General features: G+C 41.1%; 1 long non-coding RNA gene across 2 annotated transcripts in view; it reads left to right on the forward strand.

Moving 5' to 3' along the window:
• The first annotated feature begins 3,988 nt into the window (after window positions 1–3,988).
• Window positions 3,989–16,534, forward strand: part of LOC133253827 (uncharacterized) — a 33,693-nt gene continuing 21,147 nt past the window's right edge. For both annotated transcript variants that reach the window (XR_009738462.1, XR_009738463.1), the window contains exons 1-2: window positions 3,989–6,064; window positions 6,726–6,777. This is a non-coding gene — a long non-coding RNA (uncharacterized LOC133253827). The remainder of the gene's footprint in view (window positions 6,065–6,725; window positions 6,778–16,534) is intronic.

Consider the following 16,534-nt stretch of genomic DNA (forward strand, 5'->3'; position numbering starts at 1 on the left):
GGCAATTAAGCCCTTGTACCACAACTAGAGAAGCCTGCATGCTGCAAAGAAGACCCAGAGCAGCCCCCACCCCCCAAAAAAGGAAGGAAGAAACAGCTTTGTAAATCAAATATACTTCAGTATAAAATGAAAATTAAATTGAATTTTAAAATAAAGAATGAATAGAAAGTGTCCTAGTGAGGAGTTAGGTATTACAGACTCCAGACAGAGAAGGCAGCATGCCTAGTGTCCTGCAGCAGAAAAGAGCTCGTACATGTGAGAAATGCAAAGAGTGGCCCAGCTCGGGCCCAGTGAGTGCCCTGAGTGACCTCAGTCAGTCCCTTGAGGGGCACAAGAGTTGCTCAGCGCTGTGTGGACACCCTTCAGTCTGCTCAGACTCTGACAATCCACTTCAAGTCTCCTGGAGGTGTGGGTAATTTCCTTGACTCTGCCCTGTCTAATAAATTTTTCAAATCAATTTTTTTCAGAAAGAGAAGGTAAAGAAAAGAAAGAAGGGGAGCAAAAGATCAAAATTGGAATCTTGTCTCTGCCACTACTAGTACTTAATTTAAGGTAAGTTATTTACTGTTGTTATTCCATAATTAATCAGTTCATTGGCTAATTAATTATCTTGTAGGGAGAAAAAGATGTCCTGTGGTCAGTAAATTAGAGAAATGTGTTGATTGGCTGAACACTTTCTGATCTTTGAATATATTCCTCTTTCCGTTTCCTATATTCAATCCGTTGGCCTTTGTTTCTTCCTTCATAATAACTTTCACTTGTGTCTATTTAAAAATCATATGTTAACATTATATACTAGGCATCTTAAAAACTATAATTTAGTCCTCACAAGAATTATATGTTATTTCACATTCATTTTCTAAGCAGAGAAACTGAGATTTAGCGAGGTTGGATATTTTGCTTGGGGTCACAGAGCTCATACATGATTGAGCTCTGATTCAAAGCCAGTCCTTTTTAACTCTGAAGGCTGTGGTTTTCCCAGGAGCACAGGCTATTTTCTTTCCATTCTATTGCCGTAACTTCCTCATTTTCCCTATGAACAATAGCAACGGCCTCCTGGTTTGCCTTACTTCCCTCCATCCTCTCTGCTTCAATCCACACTGTCCCACACTCTACCCTGCCGCCAGGTTAATGTCTCTTAAACACATATACCCCCAAAATCAAGGTCCCAAAAAACTTCTGATTGAATCTGGCAGAGGAGAGAGCTGAGGTTCCACTGGATTCATAGAACTTTAGCTGAAGGGAAAATTTTTCTGCACCCATTAAAGTTTTCAGAGGAAAAGAAGATGATAAATTATTAGAAGAAAATGAGACAGTTAAAACCTTCCAGAGTACTTGAGGTCAGGTGGGATAGCCCTCAGGTCAGGTGGGATCTGGAGAGGCACAGGACGTGCTGAAGGGACGAGCCAGTGGTCTGCGTATCGGCCTGCTCTCTCCTCTGTTCCCCACCCCACCAAGGGGAGGTGGGTCCCTCTCCATCACACAGGAGACCTGGTCTGGGAAACCTACCAACAATCCAGGATGGAAACTGCAAAAGGAAACTGATGTTTTGATTAAGCAAATATTTGAAATTATTTCATTCCAAAGAAAAATATCCCAATTAAAGTGCCAAGCATTGAGTATTCACAAACAGAAAACAGATGCAACATGTGTTCAGTTTGAAATCGACTTGGGAATAACTCTCCTGAAACTGAATGTGGACATATTTACACAATATAATTCATAACAGAGCTCTGGAAGGGTTTCTAAGAGGAGACAAAGGAGTACTATACACACATTTAGCTATCCCTGGAGTATGGGCATGTACCAAATGTAATAAATATATGTCCGCTATTTAGCTCTGCAATTTCCACATGTTTTTTAAGTGACTGCATTACTGATTACATAAGACACTAAAATCTTTTTAGAAATACGTATAATGGTAATGTTTTTAGAACCAAATTATAAGAATAATTAACAATTGGGAAATGTATTTTTTTCTACTTCTCAAGTTCATTGCTATCCTAAGAAAAAACTTCTTCCTGATTTGGAAAATGAACTTGGAGCCAAGATTTACTTTCTCTTAGGAAGGAAACTTCCATAAAGATTTTTCATCTTTTGATCCTCTTAGGAAAATGAGGTTTATCACTCTTTAGAAAACAAAATTCTTGATGTTTTCTTGCATTCCTTTTACACAAACATAGAAGTGTTTTTGAAGTGCAAAAACAGAATCATAGTTTTTTTAAATAGCTAACTTTTAGCCAACCTTCCATCCAAGTGAATCAAAAAGTTTTAAATCCATAAAATACTCCCACATGTTTCTAACTAGAAAGATGATGGTGGATACCAAATTGTAAACTTTTAGTCAATATTGTCTCAGTATTTTTGCATGTATTTTTTTGTTTTGTTATTTTTGTTTGTTTCAGCAAACGACAGTTCTCACATTTTGAATGTGTGGTTTTAGCAACAGTTCTCACATTCAAAATAAATTTATATAGACTCTATTCAACAAATGTATATTGAGTATTCCCAAAGTATGAAAAATTATACTGTGCTGTTAGCTTTCCATTTGGATTAGACTTTTATATTGGTTCATATATGTGTTAATTTTATTGACTAATTCTTAATTTTTTAATTAAAAAAATTTAATGTGATATATTTTGCATTCAGTGAAATTTTAAATTATCAGTCCTATTAAAAAGGTAGAAGAAGATTAAAAGAAGATTAAATGTAAGTAAAATTAGAAATATATAGCATATAGTAAGCATATGGTGTCATAGTGCTTCAGACGGTAAAGAACTAGCCTGCAATGCGGGAGACCTGGGTTCGATCACTGGGTTGGGAAGATCCCCTGGAAGAGGTCAGGGCAACCCACTCTAGTATTCTTCCCTGGAGAATCCCCATGGACAGAGGAGCCTGGCGGGCTACAGTCCATGGGGTAGCAAAGAGTCGGACACGACTGAGCGACTAAGCGCATATGGTGTAAGACTTGCAATATAAGCTTGTGTGGACATCTAAGATAGTATGTTATTGGCCCTAGTCGCTCCTCCCCCACTTGCTCTTCTCCATGTCCACACTTTGCTGGATCTCTTTTCCATTCTCTCCCACAGCAGGCATGCCTCTAACTGACTGACTTAGATTGAGTTCATTCTCTACCCTGGGCTTAGTCATTCGAATTGCTTTGGTTAATAGAAGGAAGCAGTCAGTACTTTGCTAGCTCCAAGACTAGGCCTCAAAAGATTTTTCCACTTTATCTCTTGTGCTCCTCCCATCCCTGGGTGCGACATGCCGGGGGCTAGCAACAGGTCCCAGAAGTAGGAATGTAGACATGGAGGGTGAGTTGCCCCAGGCAACTTGTCAAACACAGCCCAGAGCAGAGCTCCCAGTTCACTTGGACCCGGAGCCCAGCTCATATCTGCTATGTTACTTTTTAGGACTGTCACAACAAAGTACCACGGGCCAGGCTGTGTAAACAACGTAAATGTATTTTCCCAGAGTTCTAGGGGCTGGAAGTCTGCAATCAGGGCCTGGTAGGGTTGGTTTCTTCTGGTCTCTCTTCTGGTCTTTCAGATGAGTCTTCAAGATGACATGGTGTTCTCTCTCTATGTATGTCTATGTCCAAATCTCTTTTTATTAGAACACCAATGAAATTGGAATAGGGCCTGCCATAATGACCTAATTTTAACTTGATTAATTCTTTAAAGGCACTGTCTCCAAATACAGTCACATTCTGAGGTACTAGGGATTAGGATTTCAAACTATGAAGTTTTGGAGGACATGATTCAACCCATAATATTGGCCAAACTTAGTCTAGATCAAGCAGCCCAACAGACTCAGGAGCTATAATAATAAATTAGCATTTTAAGGCACTAAATTTTTAAGTAGTTTATAATAAAACTAACTAACCAATACAAATGATATAATAAGGTATTTACATAGTTACAGGTGATGAGATTTTGAGTAATTTAAAAATATTTTCTTTAAGAGCGACACTACATATTCTTTTAAACTAGTGTTTTTGACTATAAAGTAATACTTTTCTATCATTTTAAAAACAGAAGATATAGTAATATATAAAATATCAAAACAAATATCCAGGGACTTCCATGGGACTTCTGTGGAGGTCCAGTGGTCAAGACTCTATGCTCCCAATGGAGGAGGCACAGGTTGGACCCTGGTTGGGAAACTGAGATCCTACATGCTATGCAGATCAGCCAAATATATATACATATCTGCCAACCTGAGAGGAAATTATCTTCCTATTTACAAACATACATTCATACATATTTTTCCACTAACAGTCATACATATTTTTACCAAAACAGGTATTCTATCATACATACTTTAAACTGCTTTTTTTTAATAAAAATTTTTTCCAAGGAGAGCATTGTTAGTAAGTATAGAGCTCTCTCGTAATTTTAATGACCACATAGTATGCCATTTTATCAATTTCCAGAATTTATTTACTAACTTCTTGTTGACTATTATATAAATTGTACTTGGAGAAGGAAACAACAACCCACTCCAGTATTCTTGCCTGGAGAATCCCATGGACAGAGGAGCCTGGCAGGCTATAGTCCATGGGGCTGCAAGAGTCGGGCACAACTTGGTGACTAAACCACCACAGAAATTGTACTCATTTTTCATGATTTTTATTTTTCCACTAAACAGAAAAAAATGTAACATATCCTTCTAAAATCCTGTGGGACCTGGGATTGAAAACACAAGATACATGTAGAGACTATTCTTGCTAACTGTAGCTTATTGTAAGATTTAGTTTCTCCCAGTCTTACATAGATTTCTGCCAGTTTTACCTTGGTGTAAAGGTAAGTGGATTGAAATGAAAATTATGATAACAAAAAGAGAGGGGATATATGAAGACACATAACGGGCTCACTTTGCTGTGCAGCAGAAAGTAGCACAACATTGTAAAGCAGCCATGCCCCTGCTGCTGCTGCTCACTCACTCAGTCATGTTCAACTCTCTGTGATCCAATGGACTGCAGCCTGCCAGGCTCCTCTGTCCATGGGCTTTCCCAGGCAAGAATACTAGGGTGGGTTGCCATTTCCTCCTCCAACTATACTCCAATAAAAATTAACTTTAAAAAAGAATGATGGTTTCTTTTAAGCAGAGCTGATGGTTTCATTTTATGAAGCATGAATCCAATCAGAATCTCCTCAGTTATCTAGAAAGTGTGTGATGCTGGCCTATGCACTCCAGAAGTGAAGCAGACACAAATGTGGCTTCAAATATCTTCCTCCCGAGCAGGGGGAACAGACAGGGAGGTGTACAGTTGACCCTGAGGAATCGCCACCTTAAGTCCACAAGGTTGCATACGGAATGAGGAAGTAAGTTAGGAAGTAAGTTCAATGTAAATTTGGGAAAGAAGTATGTTTTCTAATGTTTTAATTGATAAACTATACTTCTTCTTAAGAACACTGCTTTTCTTTCTTTAAAAAAGTTTTTTTTTAGTTATTTGGCTGTGCTGGGTCTTAATTGCAGCACTCAAGATCTTTGATCTTTATTGCAGCATTTGAACTCTTGGTTGTGGCATGTGGGATCTAGTTCCCCGACCAGGGATCCAACCTGGGCCCCCTGCACTGGGAGTGCAGGCTTAGCCACTGGACCACGAGGGAAGTCCCTCCTTTTCTTCTTGGTTGTTCTTTCTGAATAAGAGAAAAATAAAATTAGTTTCCCTCACATCTGGATAAATTTAACAACCCTCTATCTCTCTAAGGAAGAACCTCCCAGGTGATTATTTTCTTTGAAGTTCTAGGGTGGTTACTTTGTCCCTGGAGGTTTGGCCAGCCACATGTTAGTTGCGGTTCTGGTTTCTTTCCTGCCTCCTCCCAGTCCCTCTCAGTCAGCCTGGCCACAACAGGAGGTCAGCACTGATCTGACAAGAACCCTACCACTTCTGACCCCTCAAAGGTGCCCGGTGGTGCTAAACTGTTGGTGCCATTTGTTCCCCAGTTTGGACACCCCTCCTTGGTGGTGACTGGGCACCAGAGAATCTTTACTTCTGGAGAATGTGGTGGTGATGTGCTTGCAGCGTTTCTCCTCCAGGAAGCAAGGTGCTCATTGTGTAAGTAATGTTCCACATAGAAGTGTTTTTCTCTGCAAAGTCAGGAGCTTCCTTGGAGGGAACAATATTTTTATCTAAACACACTGTTTGAATTTAGGTTAGTGTGATACAGAAATTGTACAAAAGCCATGCCAACCTACTTTCTTCACTTCTGTCAGTAAATTTAGAAAGCACAGATTAGTGTAGCTATATTGAGCTTCATTTCATTTAATGCTTTTAGCAATGCTGTATGTTTTTAATATTAGGATTCTAGGGGAAAATATGCCATCTGATAATGTAAATGACAAATGTATTTACTGTAAACTTACTTGCTTTGGATACACTTGGTCAAAGGTCTGGGATTGCATAATGATGAGACTGGGGACCGACAGGTGTACATATATTCAGTCAAGATGAAAAGGTCTGGGTCAAGGAAGAGATTAGATTTTATACTAAAGGATTCGTTAACAGAGGAAATATTAGAAGTGGAAGATAAGGCTAGAGTCATTATAACAACAACAATAATAATAGCAACATTAATGATAATTACAACAACTGTAGTTAATTGAAAGGTTCCTATTGCCAAGCATCAGCCTTAGCATGTCATATACTTACATTGTTTCTTCTCCACAGCATTATAGAGATAAATATTAATATTATCATTATTATGTCCATTTTTCAGATCAGGAGATTGAGGTACAAAGTGATTAAGTGACTTGATCATCACCTTAAAGGTAAGAAGCTACAGAACTGAGATTTTTACCAATCTTGGGCTTTGAATTACAGCAGTATACAACTTATGACCATCTTTCACTGCTCTGAACTGTGCAAGTTATTATTATCCATACTTTTGTAATAACTATAAACACTGAAGCGGAGAGAAAATTGCTCAAGTCTTCTTGAGAAACACTGTTGCAGGGAGCTAAGACCCAGGCCTCCCTCGCAATGGGCTGTATTATACCTACTATAGTCATTGCCAGATATCCTTGTCTAGATCTTTCTAAACACAAGATAAAATAGTACTTTTCAGGAATTGCTTTGGGACCTTTGCACAAAGTTTCCTACTGACAAATGCACTGTTCTTGCGGAGGACACCCTCCAGAACGTAGGTACTGGGTTGTCCAGGGTGGTCGGCTTGCAGTAGTTTCTCTCTGGCTGCCTCTCAGAATCATTAATAATGACTTTACCATCCATACTTTCTACACAAATGAACCCCACCCTTCCTCCTAGACCCACTCCTCAAGCCCTGTTTCCTCCTTAGTCACCTCCTTAGTCACCTCCATCCACTTCATTCCAAGGAAGTCCCTGGGCCCAGCCTCCTGGAGAACAGTGCCACTGTCAGTCCACGGATGGCCCAGGTGGTGATCCTGGCAGCCAGGTTGCTAAGGGGAGAGGGAAAAAGAGGCACTGCCCCTCTCTCACGTGCTCTTCAAGGTCAGCAGAAGCTGCCTTCTCGGGAGCACAGCAAGATTCCCGACCAGTCGCGAGAGAGGGGTCGTTTCTTTACAGATTTAACAAAACTTGAGAGTGATGAATAGCTTTGACATGTCTTACTGATGTCATGTCCAACAGGTATCTATATCCACATTGACTCTTACAAGCTGTGAATCTAACAGCATTTGGGGTAGGCATTGCACGGCCCAGTAATTAAGTTCATCTCAGGCCTCCTTGTTAAGGCCATTGAGGTCTATTACATCTTGCGTTTTCATTGACTGCAGAGAAGTCTTTGAAATTTTATTGTAATTTGTCCTGTGAATCTGGGCAGCAATCAACACTAAGTACAAAAAAGGAACAAACTGCTGATACACACAGACAACATGGATAAACCTCAACACCTTTATTCTAATTAAAAGACGGTATATGGTTCTACTTATAAAATTCTAGAAATGGCAAAACTATAGCAATAAAAAGACCAGAGGTTGCCTTTGGCCAGAGTTTGGAGGAGGGGGCTGACTTCAAAGGAAGGACACAAGAAAAATTTCCAGGATGGCAGACATGTTTTTATATTAATATCTTATGGTGGTGACTATAAGACTGTACAATTTCAACATTCATCAACTATACATATAAAATGGGTGAATTTTATTATGTGTAAAGTATACCTTAATACAAGTGGAGGAAAACAAAGTAGCTTTAAAGACAATGTGAGAGGAATAAGCATTATGAAAATTGAGAGGAAGGGGTCTGTTCAGATGACTTTAAAGGAAGATTGGTTTGAACACCCAGACATGTCATAGAGGCTTCTCCTAGTTTAGTTCTGCAGGTCTCCCACTGCAGGGTTTATGAAATTCACTGTACTGGGTTGTATATACAAAACCATGTTTCTGTGGATCACTTCTTGGATAATTTAAGGTATTTTCAAGAGTAACTTTGACTACACACGTTTGTGTTTCCTGTTCACTTCAGGTCCCATCGGGCTAGAAGACACAGGTCCACAGTCATAGTGCTGGGATGGGGCAGCTGGGTTGGATTTTAAGGTCAGGATCTAAGGCTGGACAAACAGCCTTCGAAAGAGAAAGCCGCCCTCTCCACCCATTCCCAAGGCTCACTCCCAAAGCGAGCCGTATTGCGTTCATCATAACTGGCTACCACATCACTTCGGGTGTTCACACTGTTGCTTCAGACACACAACTGCAGCAGTTGTTAGCTTCCAAGAGGGAGGTGTTTGCAGAGCTGGCCTCGTAATTACTTATGTTGGCGTCAGCTTCTCCTGGCATCACCTTGATCAGGGCTGTCACGTTCCCCCAATACATAAGGCGGAGGTGAACAGCTAGCAGCTATGCAATCACCCAGGCCTCACTTTTATCTTGGCAGGATTCTGTGTTAACTTCTCTGGTGTTGACTTGGTCTCTTGACAATGGAATGTTAACCATTCACCCTTCCCTAAGTGTCAGCCAACACGCATTAACGCTCTCTTCTGACTCCATCCAGGCCTTTGCACATACTGTCCCTCTGCCAGGCCAACTCCTCAGCATCCTTAAAGACTCCACTTATATCCCCTGCTCTTCAAGGCAACTCTCCCTGCTGCTTGCCACCCTCCTCCTCTGCAGTTGGGCTGAAGAGCCCCTCCTGGGGGTTTCTCAGCGCCTGGGTTTCCACCTGCCCAGTGAGGACATTCATCTGCGTCCTTATTGGTCTCCCCACTTGGCTCTGTGTACCCTAACCCAGAGATGCAAAGAAGATGGCTACTTTTCTTCTAAGCCTTATTATGACTTGTAAGAGTCTGGAAAATTTGTGTTAAATAGTAGAGGAACCGAATATCATCCCTCTAGGGCTTCAAATGAGATAGTGGATGTAAAGCATAAAACCTAACACCTGACGCACAGTAGACACAGTAGACAGTATTAGTCTTGCGTTCACTCCCCTAACTCCTCCAAATCCCGATTTTGTCTGACTCTGTCCCGCGGGGAGAAGTGATTCAATGGAATCCACTCAGAGTGATCCCTCACTGCAAGGAATGATGGGATTTGGTTGGGAAATGTATATTTCTGGAATAGTTTCAAACTGAACTAGTTTTAAGAGGATATAGGTTCATCGATGAGGACATTTTATAGAGTGACAAATGATGACCTCACTTCTTGGGGATATATCTAGGAAATTAGCTTGTACATTAGTTAAGTGATAATTGCATTTTGGTGTGATCTGAAACTCAATAAACACATTATTGAAAACTGATAATTACAAATCATAACAATAATAGTAGATGTTTAAATTTACTGTGAATATTATTGAGCATATTCAGAACATGGCAAAGAAATATTTTAAAGTACAAATTCAGTTCTAGAAGTTAAACTTTTTTACCATTAAAATTAGTTAAATATGAATAGGTGGCACAGATTTGATCAGGTGATAAGGACTATTTTGGCCACTAGAGGGAGCTCATACTTTAAAAAATATTTGTAGGGACCGCACTGTGCCACCAGCTGCCAATGTGGGTTTTAAAATTAGTAATGAAGGTGCCCTGAATTTTTTTTTTTTTTTTTTTTTTTGCAGCTTCTTTCATTATTAACGTTCCAAAGGGATGGATAAGTGACAAAAATTGTAAATCAATATGAATATATTAGAAATGTTTTCTAGCAATGTTCAAAAGGGTAATCTCTGATGGCACATACAGTTACAGATATAAATTACTTTCTCTTTTTTTCCAGAACATAAACTGTTTTTTTAAAGGTACTTTCTTCTAAATACAACATTTATTCAAAAGTAAAAGTTTTAGAATTATTTGTTTTCATTTTTTTCACGGATGGGAGAATTGGTATCATAATTTTACTATTTCACATATAATACGTGTGTGAAATATATAGTGTTTCAGGGTCATATGAACCTCTGGAATGTCTCCTAAATCTAGTTTTACCCTCTTCTTACTGCCACACCAAGTGCAAGAGCTTGTTCTCCCCAGATGGTCGTAACACTTTTTTATTGGCCTCCTCTCTGTCATAGACGACTCCTGCCTAGTGTCTCCCAAATGCAATTGACTGTATTTATACACTGCTCTCAGACTAGTTTTCCTGAAAAAAGTTTTTTATCACACACCTTTCTGCTCAGAAACCCATAGTAATTCCCTATTTCTATAAAACAAAGCCACAAATTCCTTCTTGGCATTTAAGATCCAATTCGATATCACCTCCTCTTCAGGCCCACGAGCTTTGGGCTGGATTAATCCTCTATTTTCCTCAAGTTCTTTTTTTTTTTTTCCCCCAAGTTCTCATGGTACTTTTTCTCTGTGAAAGTGGAAGTGTTAGTCGATTAGTCATGTCCAACTCTTTGAAACCCCATGGATTGTAGGCTGCCAAGCTACTCTGTCTATAGAATTCTCCATGCAAAAATACTGGAGTGGGTATCCATTCTCTTCTCCAGGGGATCTTCCCAACCCTGGGATCAAGCCCAGGTCTCCTGCATTATAGGCGGATTCTTTATCGTCTGTGCCACCAGGGAAGTATTGACCTTTATTTTATGGTTCCTTGTGAGCATGTCTCAGAGAAGGCGATGGCACCCCACTCCAGTACTCTTGCTTGGAAAACCCCATGGACGGAGGAGCCTGGTAGGCTGCAGTCCATGGGGTCGCTAAGAGTCGGACGTGAGTGAGCGACTTCACTTTCACTCTTCACTTTCATGCATTGGAGAAGGAAATGGCAGTGTTCTTGCCTGGAGAATCCCAGGGACGGGGGAACCTGGTGGGCTGCCGTCTATGGGGTCGCACAGAGTCAGACACGACTGAAGCGACTTAGCAGCAGCAGCGAGCATGTCTAGTGTAATATCCAAGAGCAACTTCTCTAAATGTATGAGTCCTTCCTCTGACCAGACAGCAAGATTTGCCTTAGCAAGTATTTGAAGCCAAAGTTCTGCCTAAGAGGACCAGACTGGGGAGACATTCAGAGGCGGCATGGATAGAACCTGGTGTTCTATTGCTATCAAGCCATCACACAATTATTGGTTTAAAGTAACAATTTGATATTATCTCTCAAGATTCTGGGGATTGTCTAGACCCAGCTGGATCATTCTTGCTTGATGTCTCAAGTGTGTTTGCAGTCAGATCGTGGCTGGGCTGGAGTCATTTGAATGCTCAACCAGGCTGGACATCCAAGATGGCTTCTTCACTTATGCATCTGCCATCCAGGCTGAGAGGGCAGAAATCTCTAGGGGCTCCCCAAGCATTTTGTTCTCTTCATGCAGTTCTTCCATGTGAACCACATAGGATTCCTCACAGCATGGTGGTCTCAGATTAGACTTCTTACATGGCGGCTGACTTTCCCCTGAACGGCCATTTCAAAAGACCCTAGTATGAGCAGCAAGGCTTCTTGGACGTCACATGGCATCACCTCCTCCATAGTGCCGGTCCAGACTCAGTGTGGGAGGGGACTGCACAGAAGCACTGTACTGGGAGGAGTGGTTGTTAAGGGGCCATCTTTGGAGACTAGTTCCCTCACCTGCCAACATTTTCAATATGGAAATCACCTGAAGATAGACCAGTCAGAAGAACTGAGAAGATCAAGGTGATGAAAACTTAATTGCAAGACAAAAGGGAGGGTCAGTCAATATTGTTTAGTATGTCCATAGATCCTTTTACATTCTCCCCATCGAGAGATGGGGGTTATGTTTCCTCCCTCCAAAACTGGACTGGCTTTTCTGACTGTGATGCTATGTAACTTCCAAGGAAAGTTCAAAAAAGGCAATCACGATATTTCTAACTTGCCTGTTGGAATACATGCTCTTGTTACCTTCAGCTTCTATATAAGCAACCTACTTTCCTGAGGCTGCCATGTTGTGAGGAAGCCCAATACAGTTCACATGGGATATTGTACATACGGTCATTATTTAGATGTCATATAAAGTGCAGGCTGGGAATTCCCGATATCCTCTCTCTGGAGGGATGTTTAAATTCTCAGATGCTTAGGAGAGGGTCACGGGATTTGGATAGAGAAATGATTTTGTAACCCTAAAGACCTTCTTAAGACAAAATTGAAGGCTGAATTAGGACTTGGCATGGGCAAGAATAAAGTTACAGAAGGAAGGATACAGAATATCCATCAAATAACTTTGGACCAGCTGCTTTTTCCCTCCTATTTTAGGCTAAGTGTTTAGTGTACTGTTCTTTCCTTTAGTTCACCCTTTGAAACTCTTTTCTCTTTTCTTTTCTTTTTTGTGTGTGTGTGTGTTTTTGAACTTTTGTATTGAGGTATAGCTGATTAACAATGTTGTGATAGTTTCAGTTGAACAGTGAAGGGACCCAGCCATACATATACATGTATCCATTCTTCCCCTAAACCCCATTCCCATCCAGGCTGCTACATAACATTAAGCACAGTTCCATGTGCTATACAAAATGTCCTTGTTGATTATCCATTTTAAATATAGCAGTGTGTACATGATCATCCCAAATGCCCTCATTATCCCTTCCCTCTGGCAACCATAAGTTCATATTCTAAGTCTGTGAGTCTCTTTCCATTTTGTAAGTTTATTTATATCATTTCTTTTTATATTCTACATATAAGTGATGTCATGGATTATTTCTTCTTCTCTGTCTGACTTACTTCTATCAGTATGACATTCTCTAGGTCCGTCTGTGTTACTTCTAATGGCATTATTTCATTCTTTTTAATGGCTGAGTAATATTCTTTTGTATATGTGAACCACATCTCTTTTATCCATTCCTCTGTCGATGGACATTAAGTTGCTTCCATGTCTTGGCTATTGTAAACAGTGCTGCCCGAACATTGGGGTGCATCTATCCTTTCAGATATTCTCTGGATATATATCCAGGAGTGGGATTGCAGGGTCATATGGTAGCTCTACTTTTAGCTTTTTAAGGAACCTCAATACTGTTCTCCATAATGGCTGTAGGAATTTACATTTCCACCAATAGTATAGGAAGGTTCCCTTCTCTCTACATCCTCTCCAGAATTTGTTTGTGGATTTTTTTGATGATAGCTATTATGGCTGGTGTGAAGTGATATCTCTTTGTAGTTTTTATTTGCATTTCTTGATTAATTAGTGAAGCTGAAGATCTTTTTATGTGCCCATTGGCCATCTGTGTGTCTTCTTTGGAGAAATGTCTATTTAGGTCCGCTGCCCATTTTTTGAGTGGGTTATTTGTTTTGATGCTGTTAAGCATCATGAGCTGTTTGTATATTTTAGAAGTTAATCCCTTATCGGTCACATCATTTGCAAATATTTCCTCCCAATCTGTGGGTTGTGCTTTCACTCTATTTATTGTTTCCGTTGCTGAGCAAAAACTTCTGAGTTTGAGTAGGTCCTATTTGTTTATTTTTGATTTTATTTCCAATTTCCTGGGAGATGGATCAAAAAAGATGTTGCCGTGATTTCTGACAGAGTGTTCTGCCTATGATTTCCTCTAGGAGATTTATAGTGTCCAGTCTCACATTTAGGTCTTTAATCCATTTTGTGAAACTCTTTATTTCTTTAAAGATCATTTCACTTAAAAGTTAAAGACTTGCCATGGGCGCTGTAGGTGTGAAAAGCCTGGAAGGAAACCGTTTGGGCATGTTTGGGGAAGTTATGATTGGAGGGGCACTGGCGCCGGGGTCCCACACCGACGCCTTTAGTCCTGCTGCTCTGCTGCTTGTGTCTCTGCAGCTCAGTCGAACATTCCCAGAAAAGTAGTAACAAACAAGCATCCAGTTAAGGAAAGAAGATGACATCGTTAGAGAAAAGAAAATGGGAAGACTTCTGGTCAAGAAGATGAGATAGTTAGGGGGAAAAAAAAGTCTCGAACCACTGGTCACTCTTTCAGGCTTCCCAGTGGAAACTTGGTGCTTCAGATAAACAAAGGCATTGGCAGGAAGGAAGCTGAAGCTCAGAGGAGGGGGCTGGCAGGCCCACGCAACTAGCAGGGACAATTGGAAGAGAAGCCTAGGCTGGCAATCCCTGGGTCTCTTCTTCAACAACTTTTGGGTCCCTCTTTCAGAAAGAAGGCTCCTGGGGACACCCTCTGGCCTGAGGGACGTGGGAGACTCTGAAGCTGCCCAGAGAGCAATAAATACAGGTTTTTGCGCTTGTAACTGGAAAGAAGTGGGCAGCACTAGAAGCAATAGGGTTGAGGGTATGAGGGACCTTCTTGCCAAACCCATTCCCAGACTTCCTAACTCTCTAGGAACAGAAGAGAGAATGCCATGGCCAGTTTCCTGTCATTCAATCAGTGGAGTCGGGGCCCCCACAAGTGTTCACTCTGAGAAAACAAACGCACAAGAGAAAAGGACGAAAAGCCAGCTAGGCAACTCCAAAGGAATCAGTGGCTAAGCTCATGGGCAACCCGCTTCAGTGCAGGAAATAAGAAGATCCGAGTGAGGTCATTTATTTTGGGGTGGGGGGGGAGGGGCAATAGTGCATACCTGCGCAATTAAGTCAGAGCTCCAGATTTGGGGCGCAGGGAGGAGCAGCCTGCCCGCACGCATTGTAGAGCAACCAGCCTGCTTGCAGAGCAGTCGCCAAGTCCCTTAGGGTCATTAAGAAACTAACCGAAGTTCAACACCAAGAGCTGCTTTCCTGGGAAGTTGCCCCAGGGAGGAGGGGTGGGGGCACTGGAAGGTAATGAGAGTTCCTAGGAGAACTTTTGTGATCCACTCAGAGTATGTTTGCAAATTCCTAGATGCATTCAAAGAGTTACCTTTTCATGAAAATGCCTTTCCCTCAATAGATCGTACTGATGTTTTGGAGTCACTTCTTCAGTGACTTCTTCAGTGATGCGATTTTCCTTTATGGCCTTTGATCGTCAACTCCCTGCGTGATGTTACTTTGGGGTGAACAATAGATAATAACTTTCTCATGGACTGTTTTGCTCAGCATGTGTTTCTAGAGACAGCTTGAGGAGCTTTGGGGTGTGAAAGAGTATCAGCATGGCCTATCACACAGTATTCTGTACCAAAAAATGAATGAGTTTAGGTATTACAAAGAAAAGAAGGCATAGGTCAAGAATCCAGAAAGGTCAGTAGCTCACCGTCTTTCAACAAATAGAGATTCCTTCACTCTTGGGTGGTACTTCCCACTCTTTTACAAAAGGTGGTACCTTTCTTTTGACTTAACTCATTCTGTTCATATTTTCCAGAACTCCAAATAGGCAGAATTGATTAACTTAAAAGTGGGGGTGGGGAGAGCAAATGCTCAGATAAAAAAAAATCTCTCCTAAGGACTTTTAAGTGGATCCGGCTGCTTTCACCTGATAACTGCTATCTTTTCTGACACTTTCTACTCTGGGTTATGACAAGTCACACCAGCCTTGTGAGCTCACAAGTCACATAGAGGGAAAGGTGGGGACACCTTGGTGCAACAATGGACCCAGAATGGGAAAGCAAAGGGAATGGGCAGCTGGCCACATTAATCAGATGATTTTGTATCCCAGGGAAATGTACAGGCTGCTTCTGGGTCTAAGATGCAACAAGACATTTCTTTGCAGGCTCCTCGCACATGCCACAGAGAGGGCCCTGACCTGGGCCTGCTGGTCTTAACGTTTTCCTTTACATTTTTTTTTTCCACTTAAACTTTTTCTCTGGAAACAATCACCTGGTGAAGATTCACCCTAGATGTCAGTGAGGCGTCACTAGGCACAGCTGGGTTCTCACACCGGTAGAAATGTGTATTTTATTTTATTCTACAGCAGCATGCAGCTCGAGGGATCTTCATTCCCCCACCAGGGATCAAACCTGCCGTCTCTGCAGTGCAAGTGTGGAGCCCTAACGCCTGAACCACCAGGGAAGTCCCAGGAATGTGTCTCAAATGGAATGCCCTGGAATGATTCATGGGGAATCCAGTGAACTGTTTGTGGTACAGGCCTCTGTTGCATAGATGTTGGTACAGGCAGTGCTTTTTCAAAATGGTAGAAGTTACAACTGAAATTTAATACAGTTAAATATATCTACATATATATTCATATCTAAGACAGCTGCATAAGAAAAATGCAGTTTTAATGTATCAAATGGGACTGCTTTTCCCTCCCCAACGTAATAATAAAACTTCCTCTTTCTCTCCTGCAACTTT

Source organism: Bos javanicus, chromosome 9 (genome assembly GCF_032452875.1).
Source record: "Bos javanicus breed banteng chromosome 9, ARS-OSU_banteng_1.0, whole genome shotgun sequence".
Classification (NCBI taxonomy): Eukaryota; Metazoa; Chordata; class Mammalia; order Artiodactyla; family Bovidae; genus Bos; species Bos javanicus.